Source organism: Peromyscus eremicus, chromosome 14 (genome assembly GCF_949786415.1).
Source record: "Peromyscus eremicus chromosome 14, PerEre_H2_v1, whole genome shotgun sequence".
In the NCBI taxonomy this organism is placed as follows: domain Eukaryota; kingdom Metazoa; phylum Chordata; class Mammalia; order Rodentia; family Cricetidae; genus Peromyscus; species Peromyscus eremicus.
In genome coordinates, this window is record NC_081430.1 from 14,064,278 (window position 1) to 14,089,602 (window position 25,325).

Genomic DNA, 25,325 nt, shown 5'->3' on the forward strand with positions numbered 1-25,325 from the left:
TGGAACTCACCAGAGAAAGTAGGCAGACTTGACAGTGCTCCTTAGAGAAGACTTTAGCTAAAAAAAATCATTTCTTTAGCAGATAGAGGTAAATTTATCTTTGGCTTTATTCTGCTCATATCTTTTTAAATTTGTTGCTTTTTTCTAAGGGTTCTGTTAACTGTACTTAAGTCATTTTCATAAAGTTCATTGGAGTACTTAGTGCCTTAAGCTTTTAGATATAGATATAGATACAGAGCTGCATGATATCTTTAGATAGGCCAATTTTTCTTTCTGGTTTTGTAATTTGTTTGTGCTTTAACACACTGTATAATTTGTTTTGAAAGAACACAACTTTTGATAATTCTCTCACTGCTTGTTCCATATCTAAAGAGATGGAAATAAATATCTAAAGGAAAATATATATACATATTTATTTCACATATCTATGTATCAGTCATTTGTTTTGTCTTTATTATTCCACTTTGGCATTCTTTGAAATTAAATTTTCATTCCCCCCCCCAACTTTAGTTAGGATAGAAGCTTAGGTGTATCAATTTATGCTTTTCTAACATAAATATTCTAGGTTACACAGTCTTTCCACTATTATGCAAATGTGGGTGTATTGTCATTTTCACTATTACCAAGTACATTTTCTGATGTGATCTGTGTGTAATTTAGAAGTGTTTGTTGGCTATGCAAATTTTAAGACTTTCCTGGATATCTTATTGCTAATGAATCTTCCATAATAGCATTATTTGAAAATTACGGAGACATGTTTTCTGGCTGAGCATATGGTCTCTCTGAGTGCTACATATGCACTTGAAACCGAAGTACATTGCTCAGTTGTTATTGTTTCTTGTGCTTTGCAATTAGTCAACATTGTTGGCAGTGTTGCTCAGAATATTTTCTGCTTTTCCTACTTAATTGTTCAATAATTATAGACAGGAAAATAGACATTATTAAATGCAAATGTACCTTTTCTTTGGAGTCTGATTTTGGTATTTATTGGTGAGATGAATGCAAGTTATTTATTATATTGGTAGCTGCAAATAGTGAGTTTTTTGTTTCCTTTATTTTCTCACAACTTTTCACCTTTCATAAAAATGTCTGTGAATGTGTGGACTCATTTTTTCCAGACAGTACGCTTAGAGCAATTATCACTGTTTTTGGTGATGTTGATTTTTACCTGTCCTCAGTAGATGTCATCTTCCTTATCTTGCTTCAGTCGTCCCCTGTGTCTTTTTGATGTGCTCCCTTCAAGATGTAAATACATGTTTGCATTCTGAGGCAACAAAATTCTCTTCACACTTGCTTTTCATTTTCCCAGTTAGAGGTTGTTAGGTCTCAAATTCTGGACAAATGGCTAACTGAGGTGCTTATTAACATATCAAAGCTGACACTGGCCACTAGGTTCTCCCAACATCCCTAAGTCCCTACATGTTACAGGTTCCTCCTGGCTGGCATACTCCTCCCTCTACCCTAAACTTCTCCAGCCTAGGAAATGGGCTGGGCTACCCTTCTCCCAGGTTCCACTTCTTGTATAAGCCAGTCATTTTAATCACATGGTCTTTTTGGCCTCTTGCTTTGGTAACTGCTGGTCCTGGATCCCCTCGTTCTGTCTGCCTCTCCCTCTTCTCATGTGGCCTGGTTACACTGGCCAGGCATGTTCAGTCTGGACCCTTCCAGATGCCTCTGCCTATGTTCGCCCTCATATCGACAATAAACCTTTTCCTCCACCATACCTAGAGCACTCAAGTCCTCCTTTTATTTATTTATTTTCCCATTCACAACCCATAGCCAACTTTGTACTCAAGGGGGAAAACTGACAGAATTTTCTTTAAACTCTGGAGTGAAACAAGAGTGCTCAGTCTTTGCAGTTTTATTCAATATAGTGCTTGAACTTTTAGCTACAGCAATAAGACAAGAAACACAAACACTGAATGTATTCTTTCATATATGCATCCTAGTTTCACATATTTAGAAGTGTGTGTTTTACTTGGAGTATACACACTATCCAGGAAACAAGGAAAGGGTCCTTGAGGGTGGTGGAGAGTTTAAAGGAATAGAGATCAATAATAGAACACAGATAGTATGATTGGTAGAAGAGGCAGATGAGAGGGTAGGGCAGAGGAAGGTGACGGTAAAGGATAAATAACACTAAGGGTTTTTGAAGATTCCAGGTGGAAGCCTACTACTTTATAAGCTTCAAAAATATACATATGAAAATGATTTGACTAGAGTTACCCTACATGAATAGATAATGCTCCTCCAAGAAGCTAAAGGTTTTCAAAGTAAAAAAGGCTAGTGTTAGATACAACATAATTCCCATTGAATTGTTGATCAGAGTGGATCCCAAAGACTCCCAGAAACAATATGGGTATCACCACTACTCTTAATTATGCACTAGACTTTAATAGTAAGAAAGATCCTATTACTGAAAACACAATATACATTGGTCATAGGACATGAAAAAATCCATCTTGTAGTGAGGAGGAATCCTCCTCACTGATTATTGTTCACAGTACCAGAAGGTGCTACACAGGCTGTTGGGAGAAGTCATCAGTAGTCATCCCAGTTGTAAGGCCTGTGAGCTGTAGTGAAACTTGGCTTGGAGAGTTGCTGCAATGCTGGCATGAATATTGTTAGATAGCCAAGAGCTTCTAACTAGACTTAAGGGCCACTCCACAGGTGGAAATTCATGCCTGGTACCGTAAACTCACTGTGGAGGTCCTGGGTTCCACTAATATTGTTTTGCTAAAGCAATAGTATCTAAGTACTCAAACAATTATCCTTATACCCAGAAACTAGTACAACTCTCTCGCCCCTCATCAGACAAATTTCCTTAGGTAGCAGATGGCAGTTAATGCAGACTCATTTCTAGCTAAAGTGCAGAGAACAAGAGACTGGGGAGTACTCAACCCTAAATAAGACATCTATATCAGACCTCTCATTCTAAGGTTCATGACTGAAAAGTGGGCAGAAAGATTTTTAAGAGCTGGAGACTGGGGAGGATTGCTATAAATTAATGTCTTCTGGAGATTACAAACCCATTGCACTCACAAGTCATAGCAGCTGTGGTTCTTGCATAAGACCTGCACAAGATCAACCCAGTCAACACCCCAGGACAGAGAGGAAAGGAGCTCATAAGAGCCCATGCCTAGCTGAGGAGCTACTTGCAGTGGATGACCACTTGATGAAGGAGAATCAGTTTTTTTCTGTTGTGTGGTCCATACTCTAGTGGATGGTATTCTGCTCCCGTGTGCATATTCACAGCACTGATTGGACTCAGTCAGTTAAAGAAAAAAAAAAAAAAGAAATGAAATTGAGTTAGGAATGAAAGGTTAAGAAAGAATGAGTAGGTTTGGGGTGAATGTGATCTCTCTATATATTGTATTCATGTTAAAAATGATCAAATAAAAATAGCATTTATTTTATTTTATTTTATTTTTATTGTATGTGCATGAGTGTTTAGCCGGAATGTATACCTGTGTACCATATATGTGTAAATGCCCATGAAGACCAGCAGAGGAAGACAGACTCCCTGGAACTGGACTTAAAGGTGTTGGTGAACCATAATGTTGGTTCTGGGATACAAATCCATATCCTTTGGGAGAGAGTGCCCAGTGCTCTTATCCATGGAGACATCTTCTAACTCCATAGATATTTTTTAAAGAAATAAAGGAGAGCACATCAGAAAGGAAGAAGTCAAATTATTCTTAATGACAAATCAAACTACCCTACATTTAAAAGACCCTACAGATGCCACAAGAAAATTTATAGGCCTGATAAACATTCATGACATAGTGGCAGAATACAATATAAATCTAAGAAACCCAGTAGCATTGTAATAGAGAAATAAAACACTTGTGAAGAAAATATTAAGAATTGTATCCCATTCACGCAATACCTTCAACAAAACTACACATGAATCAACCAAGCCAAGAAAGTAAATGACATCTATGAATATATATATATATATATATATACACAAAAGAAAAACTGTAAATACACTAGATAATGGAACATCCTTGCATTCTGATATATTGCAGAATTAATATTGTGTAAATGAATATATTACTAAATTATAGCGAACTAAATTCACATTCTAATGGACTGCATAGGGAGTTCTCAAAAGAAGAAACAGAACTTGTCAATAAATGTTTTTAAATTGTTTTAACAGCCATACCCATCAGGAGGGTGTAATATAAAACAACACTGAAATACCATCACAGTCAGGGCAGAATACTGAAAGTCATGAAACACACGTGACATGAAAGCAGGGGAGAACTACTAGGAGGAGGAAGAGGAACAGCACATGGAGACAGGCCATGAAATGGGATCACATTATGAGGGCTAATAAGAAAAGGCCCGAGCTATTGAGATGGCTCAGTGAGTAAAGGCTCTGCCTCCCATTATTTGGTGATTCCATTTTTATTTCTTTCATGTGTTTTTATGTATTTTAAGAAGCTTCTACTGTATTATATTTCTATATGACCCCTCAAATGGCCCATAGTTTTAGCTAAATTCCCCGTAAGAGCAAACATTTTAATATGCATGAAGAAGTTCCAGGAACAAACAAAATAAAGGTGTAGAAACAAATGTTACTTGAGGAAATGATGGCCAGAATTTCCTACATATATTGGAAAAAAAGCAACTTATGAAGGCAAGAAGGTCAGTGAATTTCTAAGCAAGCAAACACTGAAATATCATACCAGGGGAAATGTATGTGAAATTGATGAAAATTAAACACTAACAAATAACCTGAAGATACTTCAAATCATAACTCTCCTACAAAATATATATAAAACTCTTGGGAGGAAAAAAACAAACAAACAAAAGTTTAGCATGAGTACCCATGACTGGTATGAGGCATTTGTGAAGTGTTATTCTGTTGTGTCTTCTTGAACAATTAAATAATCAGTGTGACATTTCTCCTTGGTGTATTGCTATGTTTTCAATGGTTTTAACAATAAATCTGCAGAATTGTAGCTTCATGCCAAAAAAATCTATAGGACCTGGTTTCCTCCAGCCTGTACTTAGAAGTGACATCATGGTCCTCTGTACTCATCTCCACTTGCCTATCTATAGAAACATAGGATTTGATTTAGATACTGGCATAGAGCAGAGAAGAGTTAGCCAGCAGGTATCTCTGATGCATTTTACAAATTTTTGTTATCTGTTACAGGGTCCTCCTGGCTAGGCTACCTACCCCCTAACCTATTCTTCTCCAGCCCAGGGACTGGACTGGGCTGCACTTCCCTCAACTTCTCTTCCCTATAAAATCCAGCCATTTTGGCTATGCCAGCCTTTGTTACCCTTTTTACCTTTTAGCTTCTTGGTCTCCTGGTCTCCTCTCTCCCCTCCCTGCTCACGTCACATGACCTGACTGAGGGTCATGTTCACTCTGGACTCTCATAGATGTCTGTGCCTCTGGCTGTTTTCTCCCTTTTATCTACATTAAACCTTCACCTCAATTCTTAGAAACAGACATGTCCTTTTTATTTCCTTTTCATTCATCTGTGCCATAAACTTTGGGAGTGGTATTTATGAGTTCCCTTCCAACTGCCTCAGTAGCTCTGAGTCAGGCTGCTGATCTGACTCTCCTAAGGTATGTACAGATCATTTGTTTCTGCTGGCTTTTGCCATCCACTATATTTGGCCCCAATCTAAATTCTAGATTCTGGTTCTTAAACTGCTTCCTCCATCCACCGGCTACTTCTTGCCCACTCTTTCCTTAGTCTAAAAGAAGATACAAAAATAAACCAAGGGCTCAGTAGTACAAGAAGTTTTGTAGGCACTGTCTTAGTTGGTTTATATTATGTTGGTAGATTAAGAAGATAACATCTGGTCTCCAAATTATTTTGGATTAGTATGGATTTTTATATGATGATAAATTCCTAAGGCTATAAAAATATACTCATGTTAACAAAAGCTAACCTAGAGATGTATGTCTAACTACTTATGTCTATGTCAACTATGTTCAACAGCAGGCTTCTAAAAAATTTAAATAAGGAACAACATATGTTTGATGAGTCAGTATGTTTGATAAATAAGGTTTATAAATTCCTAAAGTCAGTTCAGGTTCACAGTAATCATGTCTAGCCTCTTTATCTTTGTTCACTTTGTTAAGCTTCAGCTATTGGGATACACTGAGTCATACAAGAAAGAGATATTCTGTAATTATACATCATAAAATAATGAAGTCCCTAGTCTCTCATATGAACTATATTTATAGTTTAAAGTTTTATTCTGATGCTAAATGATCTCCAATTAAATCTTCAACTCAAATTTTTAAGTCTCAAACTTAACAGGGATAAAGCTGTAAAATCCTAATCTTATAAAAGCTACTAACTTGGAGGCTGTTATGTAATTCATTTAGTGACAAGCTTTATGTAGCTTCCTATATGTGTTTTCAAAGTTAAATCTAAAGCAAATAACTAAGTCAGGTATACTTAATAGATGGTCCTCAAACTCTTCAGAGATCTTCTGAATATGGCATTTAAAATGTTTTATTAAAAAACAGCTTCCCATAATAGGCAGGAACATCAGGTCCTATTGGGAACCCTAAAGTCTCCAAAGAAGATAGATGGGGCATGATGACTCCACCTGAAATGTGGTAACACTAGCCAGTGGTGAAAATTGCCTCATGCTTCTCCTGGGTCCAGGGCTCTGCCCAAACTATGGACACTGTTGGGTTGACTGCTCTACTCTATATTGGGCCAATCTTCCAAGTTCCTTCTCCACAGGAAAATCTCTCAGACATTCTGATCTGGCAGGCAAAGGTCAATGCTGTTCTGTATAACAGTTGAAGACTGACTGCTGCCCCCAATGAAGCCACTGAGACCACAAGAGCCTAGGGAAACTGTCTAGGTAGTAGACTCTGTCATTTTTAATTGATACATAGGTCATTTGGATTATACCTCCTGCTATAGTTTATGCTTCTCAGTTCTTTGATGATATTGACTGACTAACTGTACCTTCAACAACAGCAAGCAAGCCTCCCCCAAGGCTACAGCTGCCTTCTCTTCATATGTAAAAATCAGGCCTCAGGCTTCACTTTCCTAGAGCTACTACATCCACGGCTGAGGAAAACAAACAGTTGACCATGCTGACAGACTCTGAAAGGAGATAAACTCACAGATGCTTTTAATCCAGAATCATTTTTGGGTTCTCAAAGTGTTAACAATGACTCAAATGCCTGAGTCTACTGCCTGTTCTACAGTGTGAATTTCAGTACAGATTACAACCTATATAGTGGCAATGCTAACACATCTAAAACTTTTATGTCCTTTTGTAAACGTAAAAAATACTTGTAAGCTTTAGGGAGTCCACTTAGATCCATCTCTCATAAGACAAAAGGACTCCAGATAAGTACTATCAATCAACAGCCTAAGTTTCCCTGCCTATTGCCCATTCCTGAGGGTACAATCTCTCTCCCTTTCCCTGGTCTTAGGACTCACCTTCCCCTACTGCCAGGACCATGGACCTGGAAGTTTCAAGTGTACACCCAAGATAAAAAATGTCCCTAAACTCTTTAGCTTTACCTTGTGTCCCTAGTCTATCTGTCCCAGCAATTTCAAACTAACTGTTGACTGTTCCATCTTGCCCCAGGTGTTCCTTCAGAACCTGTATCTTACATGCCTCCAAAGCAGCTAGCTCCAGGTGTTCCAGTCTCCCAGACAGCTCCAGATGTGGCCTGCATATTCCTAGCCAAAAGTGATCTCACAAAACCTGGGCAGTGAGCAGGAAGCAAAACGACACTCCTCTCTCTTCTTTCCAGCTTCCTTGGGTCCCCAGCAATGATGTCCAATGTCAACAGGACATAGTCATAGAAGAGATCACATTATCCTTCAACATTTATTATCAGCAAAAAGGCTAAGATGTTACATCTTAAACTCAGGGCAAATGGCTGAGATGCCTATTAACATATCAAAGCTGACATTGGCCCCCAGGTTCCCCCAACATCCCTCAGTCCCTGTTACAGGGTTCTCCTGGCTGGCATACCCCACCCGCCCCTAAACTTCTCCAGCAGAGAGATAGGATGGGTTTCCCTTCTCCCAGCTTCTCTGATTCTTAAATAACCCAATCATTTTGGTTATACAGTCCTTTTTACCTTTTGGTCTCTTGGCCTCTTGCACTCTTGGTTTTCTGGGTCTTCCCTCTCTTCCCCTTCCCCTCTCTTTACATGGCCCAGCTCAGTCTGGACTCAGTCCAGATGTTTACCTGGACTCTTCCAGATGTCTCTGCCTATGGCTATATTCCTCTCTCATATCTACCATAAACTTTCTCCTCCACCATACCTAGAAGTAGTCATGTCCTCCTTTTCGTTTCTTTTTTTTTAAATTGAAAACTTAAGCATATGTCTAAATTTTCATTTTTTGCCTACCAGAGAAGATTGAGGAAGGGGAAATAGGTATAAACTGAGATGGAAAGTAATAATGACAGCATCTTGCATGCAATGCTATGATAAAGACCTTCTAGCCTCCAAAAATTGTTCTATCTAGTTCCCAATTACCAAATTTTTCTCAAGAAGAAATCAAAATGTAAATAACACAATCATTAAAGAAGAAATTGGAAAGTAATTAAAGAAAAACATTGAATGCAAGCCAGTGGGAACTAGACTAAATTGGATCACATTGAATCCATTTTAAAACATTAAATTCTAAGCTTAGTTGATGCTCAAATGAAAGAAGGAAACTGCCCTAATTAATTTTAGAAGTCAGCACAACCTTAACTTTCTCAGAACAGGACAAACAGAAGCAGGTTAATCACAGTAGGAAACATAGCTGCATCAGTGCATAAGCTAACAGCAACATGTCAATGAAGAGCACATAATGTCCACAGAGGACTCATTTGAGAGTACAACATGTGCTTGTTCCTTTAGGAGTAGGAGCCACTGAGACCATGCTCACTTGCAGGCACCTCTCTCTACACTCACAGCTGTAGTAAAATGGCAAGCACCCTGCTGAAAGTCTTCCTGTAAACATGTACTCAAATCCACCCCCTCAAAGAAGTTTGGTTTACCAACCCCAGGCTACAAGAGACCCTAAACAACCAGGGACTTCAGGTGGCACATTGAAGATGCTGGACTCACCTTAATTAAAGAGCAGAACCAGTAACATTTAACCACAAGCATGTTTTATGTGCTACCTGCATGGCATGGAACCTCCCCTATTTCTCTTCAAAACTAGAGGGGCCCACATTATGTCTTGTGGGCCTGAACTGTCCCCAGGGCTATCTTTCTGTGGTGCTGAATGTTCATTTAATAAATCTCTTATGCAGAAGGACAATTTGCCTCACTGTTCTTCAAATTCTCAGACCTTAAGTGCACTGGGTAGAATATTCCCCACCCCACCCCTGTCCAACACCTCAATCTAAATTTTCAGAACAGATAAATGAAACCTTGTTTGAAACAATGGACTTTGCAAACATAATGAATTAAAGTTCTCACAATGAGATCATCCTGGAGCATCCCTGATGGGCTGTATTCCAAAAGCAAGGCTTGTATAAGAAACCAAAGAGGAGGACATGCAGAGGAGAAGGCAATCCCATGTGAAGAGGGAGCAAACAGGAGTGGCAAAGTCACAGGAAAGCTGACAGTCACTGGAAGCTGGAAGAAGAAGCAAAGTAAACTTCTCTAGACCCTCCAGAGAGGCCCTTGATTCCAGATGGCTGGTCATAGAAACATGAGAAAAGATATTGTGATAGGGCAAGACAATGCAAAGGTTCCTCCCATCTTGTATTCTTCCTGAGATTATTTCAAGTTTAACTGGAATTTGATCTCCTTGATGGAGAATCCCATGGAAAATGACCCAACTCTACTCTAGAAACCCAAGGTAAGGATGTCCCAGCTCACTTAGCCTATTTGTGAGGAACCCAATACTGGCTGGTTTCCTGTGTCAACTTGACATAAGCTAGAGACACCAGAGAGGAAGGAGCCTCAGTTGAGTAAATGCCTCCATGAGATTTAGCTGTAAGGCATTTTCTCAGTTAGTGATCAATGGGGGAGGACCCAGCCTATGGTGAGTGGTACCATCCCTAGTCTGGTGGCCTTGGTTCTATAAGAAAGCAGGCTGAGCAAGCCAGGGGAAGCAAGCCAGTAAGCATTACCCTTTGAAGAACCAAAGCATACACATTTCAAGCAAGTCCCTCACCCCACCTTGAAACAGGCCTGAGTTTCAAAATTCTCAGAGCCGCTGACATAGATCTCAGGACAAAGTCAGGATGTTTGAAGAGCCATCTGGTAGCAACTGATTAACCATAGAATGCCCCAATGCCGGAGATGGTCAAAAGTACAAAGTCAGGATGTTTGAAGGACTATCAGGTAGCAATTGATTAACCACAGAATGCCCAATGCCAGAGGTAGTCTATAAAGTTTGACAAAGAACCGGTTAAAACTACAAAGTAAGATAACACAGAAATTCTGGAAAGCCCCTAAAACTTGAGCCAATCAGAATTGTACCCATACTAGCACCCCTAAATGATGTAACCTTATGGTTTTTGCCTTTAAAACCTGAGCTTGCAGAGGGGCAGGCACCTCCTCAAGCCTCTACTGTGTTGGATGGTTTGACGAGGTCCCTGCAGCGTGGCTTGAACTGCTCCAATAAACCCTGCTTTTGCATTTTGGTGAGTTGGTGTCTCTGGTGGTCTCTTTGGGGGTCTTGCACCCAGGGCACAACACCCTCACAGCTTCTACATCAGCTATTGCCTCCAGGATCCTGCGCGGTTGAGGCTCCTGTCCTGAGTTCCTTTGGTGATGAACAGCAATGTGGAAGTATAAGCTGAATAAACCTTTTCTTCCCCAACTTGCTTTTTGGTCTTAATGTTTAGTTGCAGCAATAGAAACACTAAGACAAACTCTCTACAGCTAACTAATTACCTTAGCTTGTGTTATGCTTCTGGGAAGCCCCCTGCAACCTGCAGATCAAGATGCCAGACTGTGATTTTTCCATTCCAAACCCCTATACTTTGGACATTCAGAGTCACAAGTAATTCTGGAAATTCTTGGGAGTGGTCCTAGCTGGCTGGAAGAAAGACTTTCAGTTGGCTATAAACTATGTCTGAGTAGTCATCTCTTGTGGACTACCTGCAACAATGTTTCTTCTCTTTTAAATTGTCCCATCCTTTGCAGTGTGATGTGGTTACATTGGGAAACTAATACACATAGTATCTAGATGTTGCTACATCAGAAACCACCAGAGCTGCCAAGTGCTCTTACTCTGCCAAAATACTAAGGCTATTTTTGCTATAAAACAAATAATGCCTAAAGTATAACATATTATAATAATGATGATTTAAAAAAAGAGTTAGCACCAGGTCTGAAAACAAAGGCTCTCTAATGGGCAGTACTGACAAGCACAAATGGCCTCAATCAAATATCCTGTTAAATGTGTCAAACAACAACCCTTATAGTAAACTTGCTGAGGGTATCACCCATGATCAGCTTGGAAGCCACACCCAAGTGTGCTTCCTGTATGCCTGGTGCTCTCTGTAAGCTTGGGATTTGTAGTTGGTTGGCCAGAGGGACTCCATGGAAACAGAAGTCAATCAAATTGTCTCTGATTTGGTGAAGCATGAAAAGGAGATGTGGCTTACCTGGAATGGTTCCATTTTCCTCTAAGCAATATGAGCTCCTTAGATAGACACCCATCCATTAGTCCAAAACAAATATATGTCCTAATACAAAGACAAAAGCACTTTGTGTTATGTGTCCAATTTTCCTAGAAATCACTTTTGCCTCTGTGTAGATAGATGTGTTGGTCATTGGTAAAGTTTCTACCAGTGAGATTTATAATTTATATGGCCCTTCTCAACAATTCAGTTTGGTATTATCACACAACTGAACATTTAACATGAAAAGTCTGTAATACTCATGAATGAAAAAAAAATTACAACTTTAGAAAAAAATCAAAACATAAGGATAAAACAGTACTTCAGTTTATACAAGAATCTGTTAAGAAAATGTAAATGTACAAAATAAAAATAAGATGTTCCTATTGTACAAAAAGGAAATAGATTCATTAGCAAGAGGGTTCAGGGAAAAGAGCTGCTTGTGTGCAGGCCTGAAGACCTGAATTCCATCCACAGATTCCCACAAAGTAGTGAACTATAGTCTTCCTAGAGCTCTTTTCGACCTCTACATACATACCCTTGCCTGCATGAATGAGCATGCACACACATACCCACACACTACAGTCAATGTTTTTGAAAAGAAATAGACAATTTTTTAAATTTACAGTCAATAAAATATATAATATCTACCAAAAATGAGTAAGAAATATAAGACATACATAAGGAAAATTATAAACCTATTGGTGATAAATTAATACTGCCTCAACTGATATTCTATGATAAATGCCATAATGGTTAAAAATTTTAAAAGCCAATTCACCACAAAATGAAAAATAATCTGAATACAATTCAAATCACTGTAGATGTTACTGTCTTTTTAAATAAGAAACACAGAGCCGATTGCAGAGTTAAAAAGCCCAAGAGGTCAGAGCAATAGCTAAGAGCTAAATACCTTACCCTTCACTGCCGCTGCTGTCCTCCTCAGCAAGAGAGCTACTTCCTGTGTGTCTGTCTTCTTATAGACTTTCTGTTCTGCCTTCTCATTGGTTGTAAACCCAACCACATGACCTCCTTGTCACTGCCCAACTATACAGAGCTCCAGATCTTCTATGGTTGGTATTGAGATTAAAGGCATGTGTCTCCATGCTGGTGGTATCCTTGAACACACAGAGATCTGCCTGTCATGTGATTAGGATTAAGGGCATGTGCTACCACTGCCAGACTTCTGCTATGGTTTGCTATTAGCTCTGATCCCCAGGCAACTTTATTTATTAACATACAAATAAAATCACATTTCAGTACAAATAAAATATCACCATAAATCACTCCTTCTAAAACATTTTGGTTAGCAACTTAGGTTGAAAATAAAATAAAATTTTTGGCCTTTATTCAGAAAAATAAAGGCCAAAAATTAATATGGAAAAGAAATAACAGCACAGATTGTCCTATGAGACACTAAGACTCAGATAGGACTACTTTATTCCAAATGCTCAACTGATATATTTAAAAAATTTAGAACGCATAGGAAGAAACAATGTAGCTAGAGTTTTCCTGCCAGTCCCACAGCCACTCAGACCCAACCAAGTAAACACAGAGACTTATATTGGTTACAAACTGTATGGCCATGGCAGGCCATACATTGCTACTACCTACATAATATATACGTTGCTAACTGTTTTTACAGCTTAAATTAATTCATTTCTATAAATCTATACCTTGCCATATGGCTCGTGGCTTACCGGCATCTTCACATGCTGTTTGTCATTGTGGCAGCTGGCAGTGTCTCTCTGACTCAGCCTTCCACTTCCCAGCTTTATTCCCCTCCTTGCCCTGCCTATACTTCCTGCCTGGCCACTGGCCAATCAGTGATTTATTTATTGACCAATCAGCAACATACTTGACAAACAGACCATCCCACAGCAAAACAAAATATAAAAATAAACCTATATATAAGTTATACATGTCAGTGAGATTGTTCATTCAGTGGAAAATGATTCATTAGTTAATATTGCTACCAGCATCCAACTTTTTAGGAAAGTTAATAGAAAAATAAAAGTGTGGAATAATCCTTCTGTACACTGTAAAGATGTGTTGCTTTCATTGTTAACAAAAACTTGATTGGCCAATGGCTAGGCAGGATTTTTTGGGCAGATAGAATGCTGGGGAGAAGAAGGGATGAGTCAGAGGAGATGCCATGAGACCTAGAGCAAGCAGGACAGGAAGTACATAAGTGAGGCAAATGAGATCAAGGTAGAACACAGATTAATAGAAATAGGTTAATTTAAGTTATAAGAGTTAGCTAAAAACAAGCCTAAGTTGTTGGATGAGCATTTATAATTAATATTAAGTCTCTATGTGGTTATTTGGGGACTGGTTGGAGGGACAGAAAAGTCCACCTACAAATGGCATTCCAATGAGGGGCCCAAATTTCCACATAGGGCCTGAGAAAGCTTAAAAAACAAAACAAAGCATTAAACTAACAAAGAATGCCTGCTGCAGTGTAGATATCAGCATCCCAGAGCTGGAGGATTGAATGCTGTTCCTAGTTAAAAAATGTGTCTCTCAGCCAGGTCTATTGGGCATAGAGCTAGTCTCTCACAGATCAAGGAACCAGGATGGAGCTAGCAGCCAAAGCCATGGCTAGGAGGTCCTGGCCATGCTACTTAGCAGTTTAAAGGCTCACATGGTCAGAAAAGGATAGAGATATGCAGTAAAGACAGATTCAGGTGAACTCTAAATGGGTTCAGTGTGTTTAACAAGCTATGTAGGCTTAAGAAAGAAAAGATAAATGGCATATAGACAGTCATAGAAAAAATAGCAAAGTCTTTAAAGAGAAAAGTAAAGTAATTAAAAAAAAAAAGAAGCCATGTAAAGATGGAAAATACACAGGGAATCTGGATCCTGTATGTTATTGTTGTCTTTAAATTTTCTGATTGCTGATGAAGGAACAACAGCTGCTAAGACACATTGGATTATGGAAACTGCTGGATTAAACCAACCTATACATTTTTAAAATGTCTTGACTTCAAAATGTGTTACTTTGTGGAAGAAGAAATGAGAGGCTGTAGATTCATTCCAGGTTGATATGGATCAGTTTGATCGGGGAAGATTCCTTGAAAATCCTGGCTACAGAAATGAAGAAATAGATCTAAAAAAACCACAAAACATGTGACATACATTTTACCTGTTCAAACATAAAACAAAAAATTGTCTTTGGTTGACTTGTGTATAATTCACAGTCTATACTTGTTTTAATACAGACAAGTATGCTACCTTTAAAAGTTTATGTATTTTTAGAGCAAGGGGACCAAACACCAATGAAGATGGATGGCCCAAGTGATCCAGCATCTTAAAATGCCTCTGTTATAGTCTCCTCAGAATACTGCATCCAAAACAGCTTCAAGACTGGTGGCTAAGGTGGCCCAACCTCACAAACTACTCCAGTCAAGACTTAACAATTATCCTGACTTTCTCAAGGGTCCCTCAAAGACACCAGTACCCACAAACAGCAGGAAGTAGTATAGAGAATGACTTCCACATGCCCAAGAGATGGGGTATGGATGAGGTTTTGTTATACAATGAATTATGAATGTTTGTCATTGTTTAGGAGGATTGGTTATAAGTGGTTATTGGTCATCGTCAGATAAAAGAGCTAAACCAAAGAATTAAATTAAAAAGTCTTTTTCTAAAGGAAAAAATGGGAATATGATATAGAAATGATGAGATAAAAGGGTGGATTATTTAATCTACTTTAATCGAAGAAATAACTAATAATCTCAAAATATTTTTATTGGTATGGATTTTAGATTACTGATACAAATTTAAAGTTATATTTGCTATATTATATGTATGTTTTCACTCTTTTGGGGGTATTGTGCTTATGCAATGCCTTTAAAAATATAATGTATAATTAAAAAATATAGGTTAGTAGTCATCTATAACAGTCAAATTTATAGTCATATGAGATATGTTTTCAACGTCATGCACAGATATATCTATATAGATAGATGGTCTTCAAATACTTCAAAGACCTACAGAATGTGGCATTTAATATGTTCAATAACCTAAGGCTTTTCATGACAGTGAAACATGTATGCTCCTGACAGTACCAATTTACTTCAAAAGAAGATGATGAACATTGAATAACCTCCATATGGAGTTTGCTTTCTTTATGGCAAAAGCTAGCCATTTGGAAAAAAAAAAAAAACTTCCCTTCCCTCAATTGCTGACAGTATACTGTCTAAACAGGACCAGCCTGATGCAAAAGAAAGTGACTGCCAAACTTTACCAAGACAAGATAGGACAGTCCTCCAAAATTCCCTGCTTCTCAAAAATGTTTGGCAGATACTAGGCCTATACACCAAAGTTGGATGTCCCAACATTGCAGAAAAACTTTGGGTGACTGTCCAGGCAGCCAGATGTCCCTGTCATTAGGTAATATTACTTCCTTCTGGGGTATTTGAGAGAGTTAAAGAATAAATAATTAGACATCAAGTTCTAATTAGTTATGATAAAAGGTAAATTAGATTCAAAAAATAAAAACTCTAGACTCACAAAGATAATATAAATAAGAGTATTTTCTCTAATTTTTTCAAATACAAATGGACTGGATATTGTAACTGTAATTCTTACTTGATAACTTTTGTTGTATGTAATTTTACTATGTTAAAGTTAAAAATCCTCCTTTTTAACTAGACAAAAAGGAGGAAATGCTGTGAAATAATCCTTCTGTATATTGTGAAGATGCATTCTCTCACTGTTAATAAAAAACTGATTGGTCAATAACTAGGCAGGATTTGGGGGGCAGAGACAATTCTGGGGAGAAGCGCAGAGTCTGAGGAAACAACATGAGATGTAGAGCGAGCAGGATGGGAAGTACATAGATGAAGTAAACAAGCCTCAGGGTAGCACATAGATTAATAGAAATGGGTTAACTTAAGTTATAAGAGCTAGCTAAAATCAAGCCTAAGCTATCATCTGAATCATCTGAGCATTTTTAATTAATAGTAAGTCCCTATGTGGTTATTTGGGAACTAGTTGGTAGGAAAGAAAAGTCCTGCTGTGCATGTGTGTGTGTGTGTGTGTGTGTAAGAGAGAGAGAGAGAGAGAGAGAGAGAGAGAGAGAGAGAGAGAGAGAGAGAGAGAGAGAAACATATTAGAAGAAAATTCAGAAGATGAAACAAAAATCACTTATGGAAGAAAACTTTGGATTTCCTATTAGACACTATTAAAAATATTTTCCAAAATTCAATGATAAAACTTTAAAATTATAGTGCTGAGAGTCAGAGATAACAAGTCACGTGTGCTAGGATACATCCTTGACCCCAAATCTAAAACTTTTTCATACAGATATAGAGTTACTTTGAGAAGTTACAGCCATAGAAATAGAGTGATGACCATGAGCTATTTTGTGAAAATGGTACTGGACACAGGAATTTGCATAAACTGAAACTGTTTTATGCAGCAATGACAAGTTGTGTGTATAATTCTATTGCTGTGGATAAAATGTCTAGGCATAATTCTATATGAGTGGAATAAAATGAAGGATTCATGGTAACATTTAACATGGATTAGTGAGGTATGAAATGCTTATGATAAAGTATCTGTGCTAGAACAATGCAAAAAGGAGTTGAGGGGGATAAAAACTTTAAAATGCATTTTACTTGCAATAAATATATGTTATATTTACACAAGATAAAATTTCTTGGTGGGATTGTGAGCTCCACATGACTTCTGATTCCACAGAGAACTCTTAAGTTATTAACTGATGACCTGGCTAACTCCAATAAACTTAGCTAGACCAGCTGGGTTGGATTCATAATAGCAATGTAAGCAGCATTTCTTTGGAAGTCTTATCTCGTTTTCACGGTATTTATTATTTGGACAAATGAGCAAAGAAAGGTTAACTTTTAATATGTTTACATTTTATAAATATACTTAGAATTTTCTGGGTTTTTTTTAATTTACGGCAAAGTTGTATGCAAAAAAAACCCCACATAAATGAATTTTAATTTTAGAACATTCCCTGTAGTTCTTACTAATACCAATGCTCTTATTAAATGCTTTAGGCAACAAATTCCAGACATATTATTATCAATGCCAGTGCTATTATGCAGTGACCTTGACTGAGAATCTGACACCTTGGAATGAGACATGTCTACCTGCTCTCTTTCCCTCACTCCCCCAACACAACCAGTCCTTCACTCACAACATGATCTCCAAAAGTCTTACAAGTATTGTGAGAAACAAAGTTGCATTTTAAGTTTTAATTACTATGCCTAAGAGATCCATGAAACAAAAATGTCTCTGATCTGCAAACCCCTTGCCCAAGGACAGGTAGTTCCTGAAATGCTGGAAGGTATTATTTATGGGAGATAGCAAGTCACATGTTTTCACTCCCCTAAGCAAGTTTATTTGACCCATCTGCACCTGATGTGCTTGATCACATGTGGGCAGGAAGTAGGCAGGCAGGAAATAGTCAGGATATGTGCTTGCCCCTGATTGGGCCTGATGGGAAATGCAATGAATTACCATACTTGATTCCCATTTCCTGGGAACCTGGGTATGGACCTGGTCAGAGTCCATCCACCTGGCCAATATTTAATTAAAGCTTGTTACAAATTTGACTTTAAACTGTGGTAGTGGTCTTATTCTTGATGGGTTGGATTAATAGTATAACCTTTAAAGAAGGAAGACAAGTAGCAGGAACAATTAAAACCTACAAAGGAAAAGCTGGAACCTGTGTCTGCCTCTTCCACATTGGTGTTCACTCAGGGATACAGAGGACATGCATTTTACTTGACAGAATTTATCTTAGAGTCACAGTAACCCCAGATCCAGCCTTTAAAGAATTGCTGGGAGGAATCCTATGGACTCAGTATGATCAGGGCCCAGATGCTACCTAGGAATTCAGAAATGCATTTATTGTAACAAGGTTCTATAGTGGGTAGCTGTTCCAGCTTTGACCTGGAAGTACTACCCCCATTGAGGCTTCGGTAACTGTCACGCCTGCTGTAGGATGGTCTGTATGCCAAGTGTGTTGCTGATTGGTCAGTAAATAAATCACTGATTGGCCATTGGCTAGGCAGGAAGTATAGGCGGGACAAGGAGAAGAATTCTGGGAAGTGGAAGGCTGAGAGAGGGACACTGCCAGCCGCCACCATGACAAGCCGCATGTGAAGATCCCGGTAAGCCACGAGCCATGTGGCAAGGTATAGATTTATAGGAATGGATTAATTTAAGTTGTAAGAACAGTTAGCAAGAAGCCTGCCACGGCCATACAGTTTGTAACCAATATAAGTCTCTGTGTTTACTTGGTTGGGTCTGAGTGGCTGTGGGACTGGCGGGTGACAAAGATTTGTCCTGACTGTGGGCCAGGCAGGAAAACTCTAGCTACACACGCCTACAAGGCGGCTGAGACAGGAGTGCTTAAGACCCGAGATCGGATGTGCTGGCTCTCTTGGTTCCTGGACCCTGGATGCTGGAGGTAGACCAAGCAGAATTTTCCAGAGAACACCACTGGACTGTGCTACACCTTTCCAGGACCCTGTAACCTATCCCTTTACTTGTAAAGTTACCCCACAAAATAGACCTCCCTTTTAACTATGTGGCATTGCCTTAATACTACAACCAATAAGGTTCTGCCAGCACCAACATGGCTCCTGTTACAATCCACTTTCCAGATCTTAAGCGAGCCTCATCAGACATACTCAGGGAAAGACTTCTTGGAAACATTGTTCAGCTTAGCCAGTTTGAAGAATATCAGAGCACAAAACCACCTAGCCATTGTCACAATCATTTCTAGGCATGTGTCTTTTAGTTGTATTTAAATCCCAAGTAAAGACAAGATCAACAAGTCTGCCTACTATATAAAACAGCTACTTCCCTTATGACCAACCTGAGCCTAATCATTTATAAAAATTAAGGAAAGAATAACTATGAATCTTTGAGTAATTTTTATTCATTTTTCTGTCTGAGTCACAGAAAATTAAATACCGAAGTAAAAGGTTAACTGCTATTAACCCATCCTGTGTTAGTAAAGGAGTGAAGAAAATGGGGTAATTTTTATAAGTATTCATTTTAAAATGTGGAATAATAATAAATATTATTACAGATTTTTTCTACAAATGATTCCATGGTTATAATATATCCAAAAGCTTCTTCTACTTCCCTTCACACACAAGTTCTCTTGAGCAACAATTCAGCTAAGACCCCTAACTTTGAGTGATCACATCTTCCTACTAGAAGGGACAAACATTGTCTGTAATCCTATGTTTATTGCTGTTTGTATACGAAAATATTTAGAGAAGTCCTAGGAAAGGTACCTCAATCCAATTTCAGACACATTCCTCTTTGTTCCCTGTATTAAATCTCTTATGGCTATTTGCTAAATTATCCCAAAATTTAGCTTCTTCAAGCTCATGGTTTTTCAGTATCAGTCAAAAATGCTAAGGCTGTAAACATAACACTGTGAGGCAGACAGAGAAGACTGGGAATGAGGAGCATAGAAGATGTGACATCCTGCCTCTTAATCATGCAACCCAGTTATGGAGAGAACACCAGGCACTTCTGCTTAATGTTGTTGATCCGAAGTAAGGCACAAGTGCCATCTGCTGTTGGTTGTTTTTGCTCTTTCGGGGGACCTGCCAACCGCCTCCCAAATAAATCACACATGGAGTCTTATTTGTAGCTAGAGTTTTCCTGGTCCTGCCTGGCCCATAGTCAGGACAAATCTCTCTCACCTGCCAGTCCCACAGCCGCTCAGACCCAACCAAGTAAACACACAGAGACATATTTCTTACAAATTATATGGCCTAATGGCTCAAGCTTCTAGCTATCTAGTTCTTATATGTTAAATTAACCCATATCTATTAGTCTGTAAGTTGCCATGTGGCTCGTGGCTTACCGGTACATCTCACTTTTCTTTTCTTTTCTTTTTTTTCAGATGAGAATTTTTGTTTTATTTTTATGATATTTTATTCTTTTTTATTTTATAATTTAATTTAATTCTACATATCAGCCACGGATTCCCTTGTTCTCCCCCCTTCCCACCCCCTTCCCCCCAGCCCGACCCCCATTCCCATCTCCTCCAGGGCAAAGACTCCCCTGAGGATTGAGTTCAGTCCAGGCAGGTCCAGTCCCCTCCTCCCAGGCTGAGCCAAGCGATCCTGCATAGGCCCCAGGTTTCAAACAGCCAACTCATGCACTGAGTATAGGACCCGGTCCCACTGCCTGGATGCCTTCCAAACAGATCAAGCTAATCAACTGTCTCACTTATCCAGAGGGCCTGATCCAGTTAGGGGCTCCTCAGCTATTGGTTCATAGTTCATGTGTTTCCATTCATTTGGCTCTTTGTCCATGTGCTTTATCCAACCTTGGTCTCAACAATTCTTGCTCATACAAACCCTCCTCTTTCTTGCCAATTGGACTCCTGGAGCTCCACCTGGGGCCTGGCCATGGATCTCTGCATCCGGCTCCCTCAGTCATTGGATGGGGTTTCTAGCATGACAATTAGGGTGTTTGGCCATCCTATCACCAGAGTAGGTCAGTTCGGGCTGTCTCTCGACCATTGCCAGTAGTCTATTGTGGGGGTATCTTTGTGGATTTCTCTGGGCCTCTCTAGCACTTTGTTTCTTCCTGTTCTCATGTGGTCTTCATTTATCATGGTCTTTTATTTCTTGTTCTCCCTCTCTGTTCTTGATCCAGCTGGGATCTCCCACTACCCTAAGCTCTCTTTCTCTCGATACTTGTCCTTCATTACCCCCACTCATGTCCAGGTTGTTCATGTAGATCTCATCCATTTCTCTGTCATTGGGCGATCCCCGTGTCTTTCTTGGGGTCCTGTTTTCTAGGTAGCCTCCCTGAAGTTGTGAGTAGCAGTCTAGTCATCTTTGTTTTACATCTAGTATCCTCCTATGAGTGAGTACATACCATGTTTATCTTTCTGAGTCTAGGTTACCTCACTCAGGATGATTTCTTCTAGATTCATCCATTTGCCTGCAAACCTCATGATGTCATTGTTTTTCTCTGCTGAGTAGTATTCCACTGTGTATATGTACCACATTTTATTTATCCATTCTTCAGTTGAAGGGCATCTAGGTTGTTTCCAGGTTCTGGCTATTACAAACAATGCTGATATGAATATAGCTGAGCAAGGGCCCTTGTGGTATGATTGAGCATTCCTTGGGTATATGCTCGAGTGGAATAGTCTTGGGGGAGACTGATTCCCAATTTTCTAAGAAAGCTCCATATTGATTTCCAAAGTGGTTGTACAAGCTTGCATTCCCACCAGCAGTGGAGGAGAGTTCCCCTAGCTCCACATCCTCTCCAGCATAAGGTGTCTTCAGTGTTTTTGATCTTAGTCATTCTGACGGGTGTAAGGTGGTATCTCAGAGATGTTTTGATTTGCATTTCCCTAATAATTAGAGATGTTGAGCAATTCCTTAAATTTCTTTCAGCCATTTGAGTTTACTCTGTTGAGAATTCCCTGTTTAGTTCTATAGCCATTTCTTAATTGGACTGTTGAGCATTTTGATGTCTAATTTCTTGAGTTCTTTATATATTCTGGATATCAGTCTTCTGTCAGATGTGGGGTTGTTGAAGACCTTTTCCCATTCTGTAGGCTGTTGCTTTGCCTTGTTGACCATATCCTTTGCTCAACAAAAGCTTCTCAGTTTCAAGAGGTCTCATTGATTGATTGTTCCTCTCAGTGTCTGTGCTACTGGTGTTATATTTAGGAAGTGATCTCCTGTGCCAATGCGTTCAAGACTACTTCCTACTTTCTCTTCTAGCAGGTTCAGAGTAGCTGGATTTATGTTGAGGTCTTTGATCCACTTGGACCTAAATTTTGTGCATGGTGACAGATATGGATCTATTTGCAGCCTTCTACACATTGATATCCAGTTATGCCAGCACCATTTGTTGAAGATGATTTCTTTTTCCCATTGTACACTTTTGGCTTCTTTGTCAAAAATTACATGTTCATAGGTGTGTGGATTAATGTCAAGGTCTTCAGTTCGATTCCATTGGTCCACATGTCGGTTTTTATGCCAGTACCAAGCTGTTTTTATTACTGTAGCTCTATAGTAGAGCTTGAAGTCAGATCATGATGCCTCTAGAGGTTGTTTTATTGTAAAGGATACTTTTGGCTATCCTGGGTTTTTTGTTTTTCCATGTGAAGTTGAGTATTATTCTTTCCAGGTCTGTGAAGAATTGTGTTGGTATTTTGATGGTGATTGCATTGAATCTGTAGATTGCTTTTGGTAAGATTGCCATTTTTACTATGTTAATCTTGCCTATCCATGAGCATGGGAGATCTTTCCATTTTCTGACATCTTCTTCAATTTCTTTTTTCAGGGACTTAAAGTTCTTGTCATATAGGTCCTTCACTTGCTTGGTTAGTGTTACCCCAAGATATATTATATCATTTGTGGCTATTGTAAAGGGTGATGTATCTCTGATTTCCTTCTCAGCCTGTTTGTCAATTGTATATAGGAGGGCTACTGAATTTTTTGAGTTGATCTTGTATCCTGCTATGATCCTGAAGGTGTTTATAAGCTGTATCAGTTCCTTGGTTGAATCTTTGGGGTCACTCAAGTATACTATCATGTTATCTGCAAATACGGAAAGCTTGACTTCTTCTTTTCCAATTTGTATCCCCTTAATCTCCTTATGTTGTCTTATTGCTCTGGCTAGAACTTCAAGTACCATATTGAGTAAGTATGGGGAGAGCAGACAGCCTTGCCTTGTTCCTGATTTTAGTGGAATTGCTTTGAGTTTCTCTCCATTTAATTTGATGTTGGCTGTTGGCTTGCTGTAAATTGCCTTTATTATGTTTAGGTATATTCCCTGTATTCCTGATCGCTCCAAGACCTTTATCATGAAGGGGTGTTGGATTTTGTCAAATGCCTTTTCTGCATCTAGTGAGATGATCATGTGATTTTTTTTTCTTGAGTTTGTTTATTTGGTGTATTACGTTGACGGACTTTCGTATGTTGAACCACCCTTGCATCCCTGGGATGAAGCCTACTTGATCATGGTGGATAATTGTTTTGATGTGTTCTTGGAGTCTGTTTGCCAGTATTTTATTGAGTATTTTTGCATCAATGTTCATGAGGGAGATCAGTCTGTAGTTCTCTTTCTTTGTTGTATCTTTGTTTGGTTTAGGAATCAGGGTAATTGTAGCCTCATAGAAGGAGTTTGATAATGTTCCTTCTATTTCTATTGTGTGGAACAATTTAGAGAATATTGGTATTAACTCTTCTTTGAAGATCTGGTAGAATTCTGTGCTGAAACCATCTGGTCCTGGGCTTTTTTTGCTTGGGAGACTTTTAATGAGTATTTCTATTTCCTTAGGGGTTATTGGACTATTTAAATAGTTTATCTGGTCTTGATTTAACTTAGGTATTGTGGTACCTATCCAGAAAATTATCCATTTCTTTTAGATTTTCCAGTTTTGTGGAGTAGAGGTTTTTGAAGTATGACCTGATGATTCTCTGGATTTCCTCAATGTCTGTTGTTATATCCCCCTTTTCATTTCTGGTTTTGTTAATTTGGATGCTCTCTCTCTCTGTCTTTTGGTTAGTTTGGATAAGGGCTTGTCTATCTTGTTGATTTTCTCAAAGAACCAACTCTTTGTTTCATTAATTTTTTGTATTGTTCTCTTTGTTTCTATTTTGTTGATTTCAGCTCTCACTTTGGTAATTTCCCGGCATCTATTCTTCTTGGGAGACTTTGCTTCTTCTTGTTCTAGAGCTTTCAGGTGTGCTGTTAAGTCACTAGTATGAGATTTCTCCAACTTCTTTATGTGGGCATTTAGTGCTATGAATTTCCCTCTTAGCACTGCTTTCATAGTGTCCCATTAGTTTGGGTATGTGGTATATTCATTTTCGTTGATCTCTAGGAAGTCTTTAATTTCTTTCTTTATTTCTTCCTTAACCCATTGGTGATTCAGTTGAGCATTATTCAGATTCCATGAGATTGTAGGTTTTCTGTAGTTTTTGTTGTTGTTGAAATCCAACTTTAGACCATGGTGGTCTGATAGAACACAGGAGGTTATTCCAATTGTTTTGTATCTGTTGAGATTGGCTTTGTGGCCAAGTATGTGGTCGATTTTAGAGAAGGTTCCATGGGGTGCTGAGAAGATGGTATATTCTTTTTTATTAGGATGGAATGTTCTGTAGATATCGATTAAGTCCATTTGAGTCATAACATCAGTTAAGTCCTTTATTTCTCTGTTAAGTTTCGATTTGGGAGATCTGTCCAGTGGTGAAAGTGGGGTGCTAAAGTCTCCCACTATTAACGTGTGGGGTTTTATATGTGGTTTAAGCTTTACTAATGTTTCTTTTACATATGTGGGTGCCCTTGTGTTTGGGGCATAAATGTTCAGAATTGAAACTTCATCTAAAAATATGGAACGCTTCACGAATTTGCATGTCATCCTTGCACAGGGGCCATGCTAATCTTCTCTGTATCGTTCCAATTTTAGTATATGTGCTGCCGAAGTGAGCACACACCTCACTTTTCATGGCAGTAGCTGGCAGCGTCTCTCTGCCTCAGCCTTCCATTTTCCAGAATTCTCCTCTCTCCTTGTCCTGCCTATACATCCTGCCTGGCTACTACTGGCCAATCAGTGTTTTATTTATTAACCAATCAGAGCAACACATTTAACATACAGAACATCCCACAACACTTATTCTTTTTTATAAATTCCTGGCCTTAGCTTGGCTTATTTCTAGCCAGTTTTTCTTAACTTAAAATTATTCCAGCTACCT

General features: G+C 38.8%; 1 non-coding gene across 1 annotated transcript; it reads right to left on the reverse strand.

The window, feature by feature from the left end:
* Positions 1 to 24,956: 24,956 nt before the first annotated feature.
* LOC131924834 (U6 spliceosomal RNA) lies at positions 24,957 to 25,063 on the reverse strand. Its single transcript, XR_009383088.1, has one exon. It is a non-coding gene; the product is annotated as a U6 spliceosomal RNA (small nuclear RNA).
* Positions 25,064 to 25,325: the final 262 nt, after the last annotated feature.